General features: G+C 40.1%; 1 long non-coding RNA gene across 1 annotated transcript in view; it reads left to right on the top strand.

The window, feature by feature from the left end:
- The first annotated feature begins 962 nt into the window (after nucleotides 1-962).
- Nucleotides 963-11,032, top strand: part of LOC126406513 (uncharacterized) — a 79,250-nt gene continuing 69,180 nt past the window's right edge. The window contains exons 1-3 of the long non-coding RNA XR_007571702.1: nucleotides 963-1,049; nucleotides 5,641-5,717; nucleotides 6,299-6,420. This is a non-coding gene — a long non-coding RNA (uncharacterized LOC126406513). The remainder of the gene's footprint in view (nucleotides 1,050-5,640; nucleotides 5,718-6,298; nucleotides 6,421-11,032) is intronic.

Raw genomic sequence — 11,032 nt, 5'->3', positions numbered from 1 at the left:
ATGGAGGGAGAGGGTGCTCTGGTATATATATCATCCTCACAATTGTCCCTTCTGTCTTGACATAGGTTTTGTGTTGCATGAAAGCAAATATTTGTACCCTCTTTGTCTTTCTGTCTTTACTGTACTTTGTTTGCGCTTAATTTAAAGATATGTTAATCACGTTTTGCATTGTTAAGCAGACAGATACACAAATCAACAGCTTATAAAGTTGTTTTCACTAACTATGTGTGGTAAAAATTCTTCTCCATATCACAGTGTTGTATTTCCTGCCATTTCTGTCTGTGTGCAACATAGGAGGATTCATCCATCTGCAGTTTGTGGCAATCATGGGAAGTCAGTGTGGCCACTGTTTTGCAGGCTCTCCTGTCAGACCTCAGCGGTTAATTGGCTGACATGGGAGGGTCGTCAGCTGATTAGGCACACCTGGGCCCTTTGGCTACAAGAGCTGCCTCGTGTTCACTCTGTCTCTCCCCTCCCACGGCCGACACCCACTGTGAAATCACTTTCCCTTTGGTCTGCACCTTCAACACCTCCATGCAATGCTTTTATCGTTGTGACACACATTATTGTTCATTTCAGATAACTTTAATAAAATATTCTTGTCTTAAGTATAACCTTGGTATTTCCTGAGCCAGTTTGTTACAGATAGGTCAATGGTTTGCATCTGTGTCTGTTTGTACCTTCTGGATGCACCATGTTTGAAGAGGGGGGTGAGTATATGTGTGTGTCTTTTAATAAACATGTTTTCCTGGAGTTAGTAGCCACATGGATGCTTGGTTCTGTAACTGCATAAGCATCTGTGATGTAAATTGTATTTAAACACATCTTTCTAAATACATATTTTGACAGGTTTTAATGTATGTCTATTGTGAGCTCCCCCGCTAGTGGTTGAGACCACTTCAATTTTTTGGAAGTTTTTATAAGGGGCAGGTGTGGGCGGTGTTCTTGCTGCTTCTCTTCACTTCCGTTGCCACCTGCAGTCAGGTGTTAGCAAACATTGAGGAACATTAGCATTAATTTTGAGTCGCGTTTCTGCTCAACTGACAAATGTAAGTCCACAATTTATTCACTTTTTAGCCCTGTTTGTGTCTCAACCAACTCTTGGGAAAATATATGGCTCGTAAGTTGCTAATTGCTTGACTGTTAGCTAGCTGCTAACGGCTGCTAACAACGGCTGTGTCCGAAATCACTTAGATCGTCCACTATACAGTGAGTCGACATTTTGTTGTACTGTCCAATTTATAGTGGACTCAGTATCCCACAATGCACCGTGAGAAGTAGTGTATAACCGCCATAGACAACCGCAACCAACGGTCACTCGCTAAGCAATATATCCCACTATGCATTGCGCTTAAGTAATGGACGGAAAAAAGAGCAGCGGCACAACGAACTGTTGTACATATTTAACTTTTAACAACATGTATAAGCTTGTTTTACCAGTTTTTGCCATATAATAAATTCAAGTCAATCCAATGTATAGTCGTCGGCCCCGAAGAGATAAAAATAAATCGGCAATTGAGCCTCTGTAGTGCACAAAATTACTGTAAAGAGTAGGGCTAATAATGCTAGCTAATGTTAGCAAGCTATGACGCAGCTAGCTAGCTCCGATTTGTGCCGTAATGGTGGAATGTATAACATTACACATTAAATTAATAGCATTAATTAGGACAGGTTTTGCAGCCACGCAGCTGTCTATCTTCTTGTCTCTCTGCCTGTGTAATGTTAGTAATACCTTGAATGTAAATACAGCAATGCATCACACAACACAAACAGTCACACAGTACTTTGTAAGTTAATGTTATTTATTAATTAGGGGTGAAATGCGCTCGGGATATTTTCATGTATTTATCACAAATGTGTGTCAATGTCAGTTTTTGTTATGGGTTGTTCACTAGCCATATGACATGTTTTGGTTGTGTGACAGCAATGACAACAGTGCTAAGAAAATAAGCGGCTGCAGCAGGGGTCAAGTCCAGCCTTCAGTCCGTACAGGAAGTCACAGAAACATTCACATCCTGTCTGATATGATGTCGATTTATTATAAATATTATCAGACCCATATATCAGTTTGTTCTCAGTCTCCAGTTGGTTTAATGATGATAGACTGATTTATTAAAATGCTTTCCAGGCGATCTGTAATTTATGGTCCAACCTCAATTTTACATGAATTCTCACATAAATTAGCATCATATCAGTTTGCTGCTGCAGAGCAGACCTGTCCCCTCAACTACACAGGCTAAAGAAATTGTGTCTGACAAGACAACAGCTTTTATTTAACATCAGATATAGTCAGGCGTTCACATCTGCACGGATGTTATTTCAAGAATCCTTACATCACACTGACAACAAGTCTTTGTAATGGTAAATACTTAAATGATTAAAATAGTCTAATGTTAATATACAATACACTATGTGTAGTTTATAATGAATGTATTTAGTGTCTGACAACTAAACTTCACCACCAGTAACACAACATGTATCCTGTTAACAGAATAAACCTTCAAATCAGACAAATTACATATAAATTTCAGAAATTAAACAAAAAATGAAAAGTTTATCTAACACATCATATTATTGAGTCAACATCTAAACCAGTCAGCTGTTAGATCAGGGGAGAGCCAGGCATTTCCCATCATGCCCTGGGTCTTGCAGTCAGTGGAGAGCAACTGCAGCGCTGTGCTCTAAAAACTGTGACCACCTTGTCCACTTTTGTATGACATCAGAGCAAATTGTGATGAAGTGGGACACAAGACTAACTGGCATGCATTGTGTGGTGATGCTTGTGATAAAATCTGCACAGGCCTGGCTCATCTCGAACGAGCCTAAAATGACCTGAGTAGTGTCTGAAGGTATTTTTCAAGTTGCAGGAGAACTCACTGTATAGTCCTCTACATAAACTCCCTCTACAGTGAGTAGGAAGTTGTGAATGAGTGAATGATTTCGGACATAGCCTATGTCTGCCTTTGATGCTGTGTAAAAAGTGTGCACAGTATGTTTATAAGAATTTTTTTTGGTGGTAAGAGCTTGATGAGACTCGACTACACAGTGAGTCTGGAGGCTGTAAAACTAAAATAGAGCTGAAAGAGGATTAAAGAGCTGCACAGCTGCAGCTCGGTGGTGATTCGGCACTGTGTGAGCACGCCTTTCACATCAAGAGTCGGTATCAAAAATATTGATAATGCAGATTTAACTTTTGCAACTTTGTTCTACTGTCAAATGGTAATGTGTAGCATTTCTCGAGCTCTGCTGTGTGTAACAATGATAAATGAACAACAGGTAAAGGTCAACTCATAATAAACTGTACAGTCTTTACATTAGGTTTGCCTGACATTATCAAGATGAGATAAATTAATTTTTCATTGATCCCAGACAGTAGGTCACAGACTGATGGTTTGCCTCATCAGGCTTTGTTCTGTCTGAGGTGAACTGTTGCCGTTTAGTCATTCACGTCAGCGGTTGTTCAGGGACTGAGACTTGATATTGCCGATGCTTGCTTCTTGGAAACCTCATTTGGATGGAAACCTACCACTCTCACTCTCTCCACACTGGAGAGACATGTATCCTCGGCACTTTTGTGGGTCATCACAGGAAAAAAAAAATCATAGTTGCCAGTGTCCTTACAGCACGCCCTTGCCCCTTCACACTGCACAGCTCCTTCTTTCACCCCTCTAGTGCCTACCCAGCCCGTGATAATAATGACGAACATCATTTATGCAAATGTAATTAGGCTGAGAAACATGATAGTGGAGCGCAGGGCGCCAATGGAAATTTATCACTGAACACTCAGGCTCTAAACATTCAATTAAAATATTGAATTTCACCGGATTTAATCTAAACGCAATAAATTAAGCAGTGGAAGAAGGGTTTGCAGTAGAGCAGGCTGACATTTGGCTGCCAGTATCACACTTAGAGATGGTCATTGATTCCACTACCAGCCTCCAACATGCTGACTAGTAGACACAGAACCAGGAGGGAAGGTGAGGTCGGTCCCTGTATCTGTATCTGGGTCAGTGTTTTGTCTACAGCATGTTTGGAGAGGTGAAGTTTGGCTCTGCTGAGATAAATTACCGCAACACCAAAAGGAATAAATGTGCAATTAGATATGGAGTGTGTCTGTCACATGGTGTTACTGCTGTTGAAGTTTTTCCAAGGTTTAATTTAAGACATGTGAGGTGGGAAAAACAGAGAAACTCTCTGACAACTCTCAGACATGGATATCAGTTAACTGTTCAACCTAAACAGAAAAAGTAGAAACACAGCTTTGTCTGTATGACAAAGTAATGTTAGACAGCAAGTTGAGGTTCCTGTGCTGACAATGCAACGGACAATCTGACCTAATAGTGTGGCAGAAAGTCAAAAACATGAACAATTTTTAAGTCACTATTATTTTTGTGTGGAAATAAGACAAACCTAACTTCTCATCTTTTTTACATGTTGATTTAACCCTGCTTTTTTATCACATGGGTGTATTGTCACCTCATAAAGTTGGTGAACACACATTGCATTCATTTACAGTTTTGTCACTATCAGTCAAATGTAAGTCAAATATTCACCGTTTCTTTAGGTGTCTTTTGGCCTCTATGCACCCTAATAGGAGTTAAACGCTCCACTATGTCACCAGCTTGTCGCTTAGTTTGTGTGACTTGGTTTGGTGCTAGACAGGTAGCGTACAGTCAGTGGCTCTATCAGCTGCCTGCTACATCTGGAAACATTTCTCACTACGAGTGACAAATTTCACATCACACTTAAAAGTTAAATGTTTGGATTTAGGGGGATATATTGGCAGAAATGGAATAGAACATAATAAGTATGTTTTCTTTAGTGTACTATCACCTAAAAAACAAAAATCATTGGGTCTCATTCATGAAATGTTAGTAAATCTATGAGTAAATATGCACAGACCTCAGTACTAAATCCTGCTCCGGATTCATGAACGGTGCGGAAAACTTGGATTTGATCGTAGGCACGTGTGTATGTTCATGAATGTCAATAAGTCGTAAATTCACAGTGTGCTCCTGCTAGTCAGCAATAAGCATACACCCCGCCCATGATTAGCTTCCCTCCAACTTCCTGCCAGATTTGGGTTCACCAGCTGCCCTGTGTGACCAGAGACAGATGCTGAATTACTCTCCCACGTCCACAGGTCTTATTCAACCAGAACTCAATTTGAAGTAATGTTTAGGTCTCCCACATTGCATCTCTGATAACTAAATTAAATACAAATGGCATGCAGTTTGGGGCTGCAGAGTGTAAAGAAGGCAGAGGAGGAGCACATATTGATGAATACCAGAATATACGTAAATTTCCTTCTGTGAACAGTTTACGCACAAATTCGTTTTGCTAACGTTTCATGAATGACACCTATTGTGTTTTTGTCATCTTAGAATGAGCTGTTTATATCTAAATACGGAGCAGGTCGTCGTCTACAGAGATCACCATGTTGCACCCCCATGTCGCCTGAAACAAACCAAAAACTGGCTCTGGATAGGGCCATTCACATTTTTGTATTTCGCGTCAGTCATCATAGTTAGCAGCCCTTTTACGTCAAGAGCGTCAGAAGAACACCAACCTTTTATAAGTGAAACTGCTACTATTCAGTGTTTTAAATGGTATAAATCACCATGTCTGTTTGTTTTGCAGAGTTAGAGACCTCCGCGGAGAATTCAGTGCTTGATGAAAACCTCCTGAACATCTGGATCTTAAGTTAGAATAAAAAGGTGAGCAGAGATTAGCTGGCTGGTGGGCTGCTCTGACATGCCAAGCAGAGGCAGAGAAACACTGATTTGTAACATCAAACTGCTTTATTCAGTGTTTTATCCGTGTTAAATCTCCGGGTTTGTTTGTTTTGGAGAGGAAGACCTCTGCGGATTATTTAGCTCTCGTTAAAAACCTCTGGAACAATTAACAGTGAAGGAATTCTAACCAGAAGAAGTTTCAGCTGGTTGCTGTCTGCAGTCCTCACCACTAGATACAACTAAATGCCCCTAAATCTTACACACCGAACCTTTAATCATTTGATCTGTTGTTGATATAAATATTGATCAGTGCAGCTTTAAGTTTTACGTGCAACTGAATGAAGATTCTGCATAGTTTGGCTAAAGTCTCTTTGCACTGCACTGCTCTTCCCATGAAATACCATGATAACAACAGATGTTTGGTTAATTAAGTTAAACCCGCCCTGAAAAGGCTTGACAACAGTGGTACTTGGTGAGATTTGTATGCTGTTTTGAACTAACAAACAGCAGGTGTTTGTCTTCATCTAATTAGCTTTTTTTTTTTTTTTTTTTTTTTTTTGCAGAGTTGGGAGATAGTAAAAGCTGGAGACATGTTGCTTGTGGATGTGTTTCCAAGGTGATAAACCTTTCACTCCAAAAGTGACAAGAGGTTGAGAAATCGCAACAGCCGCTCACACTGCTCTGTGTAAGTATATATCCACGCATAAACACACAGAGTAATTTCCACTACACCTAACTGAGAAATATAACTTTGCTGCTGTGTTTGCTGGTTGAACAGCTTCATACCTGCATTAAAACAAAAATATGTTGCATATAATTTACATTTATAGGCACACAGTGTTAGGTGAGGTGAACTGTGTAACCAGCTGGATGCCCTCACCTCTCTGTCTCTGCTTAATGTAGCGTGAGTGCTTCTTGAGAGTCGATCCTCGCTCAAGACTAAAGCTGCAATTTCAGCCTCCACTCGTACAAACAAACTTACAAGCTGTGTGAATACAGATCCGGAAAAAATTGCCACACTCTTGAGAGCTGTGCTCTCAGCGCTCGCTGTGAGACAACGTCAGAGCTTACATCTTGTAATGTCTTCTGCTCTGTTAGTGTTTACATACGGGGGACATGGCCGCCCGCCTGCCTCGGCTTCATGGTAATAAGCTGCCATTGTCCCAGTTCCCTTAATATCACATTAGAATTTCATCTCAAGGGGGGAATTCACTGCGAGTGTGAGAACTTTCTATGTTTAATGAATAAGACTGGGGAAAGAGTCTCTTAGTAGTTGCATTAATGCTCTTTTTTGTCCCCTGTCCCTCTGCACATATTGTGCATAATATCAAACATGACCTGAATCTTCCTCCATTTCCATAATGCCCCTCTGGATCTTGGTGGTATTTTGTCTCGTTTTGTGCTGCATTTGAAAGCAGAAGTTAAATGAGGTCTGTCTGTGAAGCATTGCGACAGAAAACTAGATATACAAGGCAGAGATGTCCTTCAAAGATGCTTTTAACACAGACCTCATAAGCCTGTCACTTTAAAAGGAATAAGTAATGTAAATAAATTAAGATTTTTATGCTTTGCTTTGCTTTTTTTTTATCTAACACAATATTTAAAATGATGATAGTAATGATAATTTTACCCATGGCAGCTTTTATACACTGTCTCATGGCTAAATGTTTTTGGACACACCATTTTGGAACCTGGCAGAAGGGATTTGCTCCCATTTAGACACACAAGCGTTAGCGAGGACGGCCACTGATGTTGGGTGATAAGGCCTGGCTCGCTGTTGGTGTTCCAGTTCATCCCAAAGGTGTCGTGTGGTGTTGAGGTCAGGACTCAGGTTCTTCCACGCCAAAATAAGAGGGCTTTCTCATTGTGTACAGTGGCATGAATATGTTGAAACCAGAAAGGGCTTTCCCGAAAATGTTGCCACAAAGTTGGATGCAGACTGTAGCATTAAGGTGTCCAGCCACAATGGGGTGTCGACATACTTTTGGCCATGTAGTGAATGCACAGTATATCAGCAAACTCTCAAACAGTATGATTAGATTCATGAAACATTGTCATGTTAGCAGAGCATGAACAAAGACCAGACATATCAGCAATGTAGGTGGATGTCTGCTGTGTGTACTATGAGCACTCCAACCAGTGAGTTTTCCATTATTAACTTTAATCTGGACCTTGCCGTGTCTTAGATCTACTATCCGACACCAAACACCGGCCCTACAGCCACCGATAGCCTGGCATCATTTATTTATCTCTAATTAGCTGCTTTTCATTCAAAATCAAGAAACCATAGACAGGAATAGACATAACTCATCCCTGCATCTAGGCCAATGTTTAGTCTGGGATTCCGAGGTTGATCCTCCTCTCTGTATTTGATAGTGCCGCGATTCATTATTCACTAAAGATCGAGTTTTAAAGCAGGGCTGTTGTGCCGTTTTAGTGAACCAGGGGAGACAAAGATTTCCTGACAAGAGATTTTTCATGTTCTGTTTTAGCCAGTCTGATAAATGGTTTTAAGGAGTTTGATCTGTGCATCTCAGAATCAACTTCCTGTTGGGTGGGTGCTTCAGCAGCCCAGTCGCCAGAAGACAGTGTTGGCATTGTACATTTCTGCAAACACAAATATGTTTGCAAGTTTTATGCGTATCATGTCAATGTTTCTAAAATGACAAAATACATAAGTTTGGCCTTGAACCATATGTAACATCCTGTTTATCTAGAAGCCAACGATCTTTAGTTGCACAGCTGAGAGCTGGTTTTCCTTTGACATCAGGAGATTTAACAATATTCAGGATTAAAATAGTATTTTCGAGCGTTGTGATTTGGGTGAAGGGGAAAGTGAGTCCCATCTTTTTTTATATTGCACTCAGTGCGTTTACATGCACACAGTAGTCAAGCTAAGCTCATAGCTTGGCTCATCAGTCAAGTCGGACTTCTCGTCTTGTCTGAGTATACATGCAAAAGAGAAAATCGAATTTCTGACCAAGTACGTCCGACTCCGCCTCGATAGGCGGCCCTGTGTCCTGTTTAATATAGCGGGTATTGAACTAGTTCCGGTTGACCCGAAGAGGAAGCTAACGACGAATGAAGATGGCGGAGATGGATGTAGTTTCCTCGTCCGTCCAGAAGTGCGTCGTCTGCTTCGCGGCCGCCATGGTGTTTGTTTATTTGTTTTTCCGGGACTTACTGCACTGCTGCTGCGTCATCTCCTTCTTCTTCCGAGTGAAAGCCAGTGAAAGAAAAAGTGGTGCATGTGCAGAATGCCGAGTATGACTCCAGTTGGACTAAGTGGATACATGCAGCAATAGCTCGACTTTCAATTGAATTATCTAGGTGTGTTAGTCGAGCTACAGATAGTCCAATTTCAGTCAGACTAAGCCAATAATTCGATTTTCTCAAGCTGCATGTAAATGTACTGATGACTTAAGAGAGTTTATATTCTGTGAAATGGCTCGTTTAAATTCCGACATTTTCTGATGCTCAAATGATCAAAAGCTAGACTGGGTGGTTAATGTTGGTGTGTTTAAGTTTGCCAATTTTGTGGCTAAAGCCTGGAAGAGAAGGCAAGAATGTTTGTTTAACTAGGGCTGGGCGATATGTCCTGAAAATTATTTGTAGGCTATATCTCAATACACAATATATATCTAGGTATTTTTAAATCATCAATGCCAGGACTGGGAGACCAAATGGAACATAACAATATTTCTGACCAGGTGAATATTAACATAATGAGATTTTTGATCAATAATCATCAATAATGTGAATATAACAAATAAGTGGGTTAAGTCAAGGGTTAGAACAAATAGAAATGTCTGGTAAGTTGATACATTTACATCACTACAGCCTTTAAAATGAGGGGAAAACACCATTAATGCCACATCACGATACTTCGATATCCAAAATGTAAGACAGTATATAGTCTCATATCTCAGTAACGATGTAATCTTCATATTGCCCCGCCCTAACTCATATTTATTTTGATATCTTTTTTTCAGTTTTACATGATAAATACCTTTGTGAGTGAGTCATTTATAGCTGAATATATAGCTGACATTGTCATCGGCAGTTGGATGAGATGGTGGATGGCATCACCCTCCGTCGGTGAGACACTTGCCAAGCTGCAGACACCAGTTGTGTTTTAGTGAGTCATTGCTGTGTTTCCATTGGCTGCTTTTCCTGCTGGGATTGTGCGCCCAAAACATGATCTTGCCTTCACCATGACCAACTGGTTTTTGTGCAAAAATCTGAACAAAGCATTGTTGAAATATAAACTTTCAACATATCGGCTACATAATAATGTTCACGTGTAACATTTCTGATTTGCAGAAACCTATGATGCCAACATTTTTTTATTGGTTCGGCCTCAGCTAAGAATTAATTGGTGTTTCCACCAAAATCAGTAATCACAGGTGCTTCCTCAGATGCTGACATAGCACTTTTTACAATATGCTTTCCAACTGGGACACAGAGTTGGTTGTTAAAATATGATATTTCAGTTTCATCTTGGTTTATGCTTTTTGAAGTTTCCATAGTGGGATTTAAATGTTGGATGATAAAGGAGCCGTGTTAAATGATGGGTTCCTCATACCTCTTCTAGCTTAAACTGCTCTTCCAAACCCCCCAAAGTCTGGCTCAAGTGAATTTATCCGACAAGTTCTCCTCATATGAGATCAAATTACTCCCAGGAAAAAAAAATGACTTTTTAATGTTGTTACATTCATTAGAAACAGCTCACAATATGAAATAACATTTTGTTCACCCATCACTTTGTTAAGGACCCTTCCATATTCATTTACAGTATGTACTACTCTCCCCAAGTCGAATTATATGTTAGGAGGAGAACGGCAAAAAATAATATGACAAAATAAAGGACACTGAAGTCAGTTGAGGAGATGATAGTGTAGATGTTGCATGACATTGTTTTTTCATACTGTACGTCTAAATATTAAACCATGTGTAATAGCATACCCTGCGAGAGAAAAGAAGTATTTTAATTGCCAAAATCTTGCAGTGTCTAATACCCCTGCAGCTGTTTTCCAGGACCAGACTTTATGACTCACTATATAAATATTTTATCTGCACCATAAATATAGCTCCAGTCTATGATGTTAGCTTTGGTCAAGTGCTTATTTTGGATCATCAAGAGAGCTACAGAGAGTGAATTGGTTTTGGCTCATCTATCTTTTTTCACTTTTCACCTCTCTGTCTCTGTTACTTTTGCTCGGCTGTATGAAGCTGGTGATACAACCAATTTGTGTTGGCAATATAGGAAGGAAACACTAATAGCAACGAGCAACAAT

The sequence above is a fragment of the Epinephelus moara genome, chromosome 19 (genome assembly GCF_006386435.1).
Source record: "Epinephelus moara isolate mb chromosome 19, YSFRI_EMoa_1.0, whole genome shotgun sequence".
Classification (NCBI taxonomy): Eukaryota; Metazoa; Chordata; class Actinopteri; order Perciformes; family Serranidae; genus Epinephelus; species Epinephelus moara.
Note: the sequence above shows the minus strand (reverse complement) of the source record. Positions and strands in the feature narration are given on the sequence as shown.